Here is a 6,153-nt window from a genome sequence, read left to right as displayed (position 1 = left end):
ACCTGAAAGGGATGAGGGAATATCACTAATTAGGATCATGATGCACTAGTGTCTGCATGAGTGGGTATTGTGGTGTATCTGCAAGAGTTGGGGGTGAGCTCCATTGCTTTGCTCATGCAGGGTAGACAGAAGAGGGAACACAGTATACTCTGTTAACTCCTTTGAGGTAGGACCTTGCCCTGAACCTGAAGCTCAAGCTTTATTGGCTAGACTGGGAGCCAGGAAGTTGTAAGATTCTCCTGTCTCTGTTCTTCTCTCTGCTGCAAGCTACAGGAGTGCAAAGGATGCCTGACATGTTATGTAGGGCTGGGATCTAAACACTGGTTCCTGTGCTTACAAAATAAGTGTTCTTAACTACTGAGCTGTCTTTCCAGCCATGTAGCTTCATTTTTTATAGCCACACAATACTTTCACATGTGGATATACTTCCCCAGTTACTGGACATTTGAGTTATTTTGTCTGTCTTGCTTCTGTAAATAGTTTATCAGTGTACATATTCATCAAAACCTAAAGCATATAAAAAGTTGCCAGGGTCTAGGGCAAAAGCCATGACTGATAATGGGTACAGAATTTATTTTGGAGGTATAAAAAATGTCTGGCACTAAACAGAAGCATTGAGTTCTATGACATCACAATTATGCTTACTACCATTGAATTTTACACAGTGTTTATATTTCTGATGGCTTATTTTAAAATAAATAATTAATATTATTTTTCTATTTTAGAATTTTTTGTACAAAGTAATCAATTTCCTTATGACACTTTCAAGCACACTTGGTTTGGAGTGACCCTCCCCCAATTCCTTGCCCCAGATCACCACTGAACCCTTCCAACTCTAGTATCCCCACTTTCACTTTGATATCACATGAGTTCTATTACTTTCTCTGCCCCACTCCCTGAAAGCTTCCTTTCCTCTTTTTATGAGCTCCTTTCTAGTTTTCCAGAATCCATCAACACACACACCCATATAAAGATATACTTTTGTATATTTTCCTGAAGCTTTCATAACTTTATTTTTCTTTATAACTGAAGCAAAATCCATTGTCTGCATTTCTATATTCATATTATCCATTTGTCTGTAGATTTTCATCTGAGCTAATTCCATTTCCTAGCTATTATCAATACAGTAGCAATAGTCAGAATTATTAATATATTCTTGGTTGCATAATCAAAATTGCATAATCTATGGTGCACATGATGTATACATTCATGCGTATGTGTGTGTGTGTGCAATGCAATATGATTAAATTAGTCCATGGCCATATCTTTACTTCCACAATTTATTATTTATGTAAGTATATGTTGGTGTGGTGTTGTTGGGGGGTACTTTGTGTGGTGTATGCACGTGTGCATAAGTGTGTATAGGTATATGTGTCCATGTACATGTGTGGAGTCCAGAGAAATATGTCAGTTGTCTTCCTCTATCATGAACTGTTCAATTCCCCTAAAATACAGTTTCATGGAACCTGAAGGATTTTAGTAAGATTTAGCAATGCACATTCCTGTCTCTACTCTCACCCCCAGAAGTGAGCCATATTTGTACATAGCCTGGCTTTTTAGATTGGTACTGAGGATTCAAACTCAGGTCCACCTCTCCGCCATCTCCTCAATTCTTTAACTTGTTTTAAGTTGGTTTTTTTTTCAGTGTCAGAAATAGACCAGAATCTTATACATGCTGAGTAAGCACTGTATTACTAGGCAACACCCCGCCTGCTCCTTATTTCATGAAGACACTTTAAAAATTTGCCTTTTAGAGATTCTGAACTATATAGCACATTATTTTTTATATAGTCACCCTATTCTACAATAGGTCTTAATACCTATTCCTTAACTATAGCCAAAACTTTTTTGCCCATTGACCAACAAATCTTTATTCCCTCATAACTTCCCCACCTAAATGGCAAAATTTTGTTATGTTTAATTTTATCACAATAAAAATCCACTTTAAGATCAACGATTGACAAATAGAATCTCATGAAACTGAAAAGCTTCTATAAGGCAAAAGACACTGTCAATAGGAAAAAACAACAGCCTAGAGATTGGAAAACGATCTTCATCAACCCTGCCTCTGACAGAGGGCTAATATCCAAAATATATAAAGAACTCAAGAAGTTAGACGCAACAACCCAAATAACACAATTAGAAAATTGGATATGGAGCTAAAAAGAGAATTCTCAACAGAGGAATCTCAAATGGCTGAGAGCTTAAAGAAATGTTCGACATTCTTAGTCAGCAGGAAAATGCAAATCAAAACGAAACTGAGATTTCATCTTACATCTATCAGAATGGCTAAGTTTAAAACTCAAGTGACAGCACATGCTGGTGAGGATGTGGAGCAAAGGGAACACTCCTACACTGCCTACACTGCTGTTGACAGTGCAAACCTGTATGACAACTTTGGGATTCAAATTGTTGGGTTCTCAGAAAACTGAGAATAGTTTACCTTGAGACTCAGCTATACCAATCCTGAGCATATATCCAAAATATACCTTACTACACCACAGGGACACTTGCTCAACTATGTTCATAGCAGCTTTTTTGTAGTAGCCCAAAACTGGAAACAAACTAGATATCTTTCAACTGAAGAATGTATACAGAAAATGGAGTTCATCTATGCAATGGAACACTATTCAGCTACTAAAAACAAAGACATCATAAATTTTGTAGGCAAATGAATAGAACTTGAGAATATCATCCTGAGTGAGGTAACTCAGAAAGACAGGGATGGTACTCACTTCTAAGTGGACATTAGCCATAAAGTACTATAATTGACTGACCCAAAGAAACTGGACAATAAGGAAATCCCAAGGGAGGATGTGGAGATCCCACTCAGAATGGGAAACTAACTAGTTGTTGAAGGTGAATAGAGGGGTGAGGAGGAGAATGAAGATGGTGATCAGGTGTTAGGGGAGGGAAGCAAGAGAGGGCTGGAAGAATAGAAATCAGTGGGAGATGTCTCTGGAACTAGCTGGAGACCTAGAATCAGAGAGAATAACAGGAGTATGGGGGTGAACCTAGTGAGATTCCTACCAGATGGGAATATAGAGACTGAAGTGGCCACCTCTTGTAGCCAGGAAGGACTTGCAGAGATAGTAGGAGGACATCAATCCACCTACAAAACCTTCAACGCAAAATTTGCCCTGCCTACAAGATGTACAGGGATAAAGATGGAGCAGAGAATGAGGAAGCAGTCAGCCAATGACCGGCCCAACCTGAGACCCATCCCGTGTGAGAGAGCCAACCACTGACACTACTGATGATACTCTACTATGATTGCAGACAGGAGCCTAGCATAACTGTCTCCTGAGAGGCTTCAGCAGCAGCAGATGGAACCAGATGTAGAAACCCACAGACAAACATCAGGCAGTGCTCAGGGAGTCTTGTGGAAGAGTGGAGGATAGAATCGAGCAAGCTAGAGGGGTCATGGACACCACAAGAAGACCTACAGAGTCAACTAACTTGGACCCACGGGGGCTCACAGAGCTTGGGCCACCGAACAGGGAGCATATAGAGGCTGGACTTAACCCCCCTACACATTTGAAACAAATTTGCAGCCTGGTCTTCATTTGGGACCCCTAACAAGCAGTGCTTCTCTGTCTCATTTCCTTGCCATTGGATCCCCTTTCCCCTGTATCAGTGGGAGAGCCCCTCCCCCCAGTCCTTCAGGGACTAGGTGGGGTGGTACCCAAGGGTGGGACTGGGAAGAGAGGAGATTTGGTTCCCAACATCTATATAGTAGTTCACAACTTTCTATAGTACCAGTTACAGGGGATATGATGCCCTCTTCTACTTCTGTATACACCAAGCACACATGTGATACATATATACACATGCAAGCAAAACACTCATATAAATAAAACAAAAAAATAAATCTCCTTTTAAAATATGGCTTAAAAATACCTTAAAGAGGAGAGTTTTGTTTGTTGGTTTGTTTGTTTGTCTGTTTGTTTGTTATATGGGTTTCAGTTCGTTGTCCCATGGCTTTGGCATATCATGGCAGGAAGGGAAAGAGGAAGTTCAGGGGCTGCCTGCATGTGTATAAAAGAGACTGGCAAGCAGAGACAAAGGTCTCACAATTCCCTGTAAAGAGGCCCTTCCCCAATGTTCTAAAACCTTCTGCTAGGGCTCAAATCCTAAAGGCCATCTGCAAATAGTGTCATGCACTGGTAACTATATCTTCACTAAGTGGGTTTTTGAAGACTAGTCCAAAGTTAAACTATATCACAAGTGAATATCCTGTTCTATTGTTGTTGCTGTTATTATTTACTGTATGTATGTGTATATGTGTGTATGTATGTATGTGCGTGTGTATATAGATGATGTGTTCAGGTTCAGGAAAAGGTCAGAAGAAGGTGTCAGTTTCCCTATAGCTCGTTGTGAGGCATTCAATGTGGGTTTTGGGAAGAGTAAGAAACACTGTTAACCACCAAGCCATCTCTCCAGTCCCTGGTGAATGACTTCTTCAGTCAGTTAAGGCCTTTGGTCAAATGTACAAGTTTATCATCAGAAATCAATGAAGAACTTTAATGCTTTGGGGAATGGTGGCTGTGTTCCCCAAAACAGCAGTGCTTTTTAGTTTATTGGCTTTGATTCCAGGCATTACAAAAACATTTTCCCAGTTTCAGAATTGGCACCTTTCTATTACTCCAAAGATGGTAGTTCTAACAGCCTCACACATTCTTACCACTCTAAGATCATGCAAGTAAATGGTTTTTGGAAATAATAACCTCTAAGAAGAAATCGAATGGATAATACCAGGACATATGGCTTCTGCCCTCATACAGTACATAAAACAAGTTTTCTTAACACAACACTGTTGAATTTAGATCTGCATAATTTATTTTGTGGTGGGCCCTTTCATGCCTGGTGTGGTGTTTAGTAACATCCCTGGTCTCTACCACACAGACATCAAAAGTTGCTGATCAACTCTGACATGAAAACATCTCCAGAAACAGAAACATTTTTCCTGGTTAAAATGCCTGATCTATAAAGAATACAGTTGCCTCACTGGTACCCTTCCTCTGCACAAGTTGCCCATGGTCCTCTTCTCCATTCAGCAAATACATGCGCCTCTTCAATGTCTGTGGAGTTTCTATGGACATTATCTTCCCAAGACAGATTTAGTCACTCTCTTTCCTAAGTGGCTATAATATTCAAAGCTTATGACTTGGTCAGGTGTCCATCAATCTGTATCATGCTGGAATCATATCTGTTCCTGGAAGTGGATTATGAGTTTTTATATCAGTGACTGTTGTAACAATAGTACTAGTACTGTATACTAAACAAAACAGATTCCCATAAGAATATCTGTCTTTTTCTGGATTTGTCCTATGCACCTCTGTGCACCTAGTACTATGTTCAGCATCACTCATGTGGTTCTTGAATCTTTCTCCTGGCATTGGGAAGTATCTTCTGTGTTCCCAGTTATCTAGATGACAAGGGGGATTCACACAGGGAGGTTATCACTTTGCTAGGGCTAGACAACTGTGGAGCACAGGGGCGGAATGTGACTTAGGTCGTACTGCTCACAGAGCTTGTCTTTTTCTTGACCTCTTGTTATACTTCTCATCACTTACTAATGACTGTTTTAAAAAGTCAAATGCTGCACTCAAAACAAAGAGATTCTTTACCAATGACCCAAGCAATCCATGTAAAGGGAGAACTCTGTGATGAGAGTCGATCACACCTGGGAGGGTGAGACTGGGGTCACATATGCCACCCACTAGCACGATAGGAACTGGGGTACCTACTCAGTCAGAAAACTGCAAAATTTGGGAGAGAATAAAAGATCTGTGGCTTCCTGGGAATCTGGGAATTGTCAGGACAAGGAAGGAGGAAGAGACAGAGTACAGAGGATTTTAAAGGTAGTGAGAGTATGCTGTAGACCATGATAGTGAACACATGGTATTGCAAAATTGTCCAATGCTGGGAATGTACAACGCCAAGAGTGACACCTAATATAAACATAGAGTTCAAGAAGAGCCCCCCCCTCTCTCTCTCTCACACACACACACACACACACACGGAGAGAGAGAGGGGGGGGAGAGGGAGAGTACAGAGGATTTTAAAGGTAGTGAGAGTATGCTGTAGACCATGATAGTGAACACATGGTATTGCAAAATTGTCCAATGCTGGGAATGTACAACGCCAAGA

The sequence above is a fragment of the Grammomys surdaster genome, unplaced genomic scaffold (assembly GCF_004785775.1).
Source record: "Grammomys surdaster isolate TR1022 unplaced genomic scaffold, NIH_TR_1.0 1149, whole genome shotgun sequence".
NCBI classification, from domain to species: Eukaryota; Metazoa; Chordata; class Mammalia; order Rodentia; family Muridae; genus Grammomys; species Grammomys surdaster.
Note: the sequence above shows the minus strand (reverse complement) of the source record.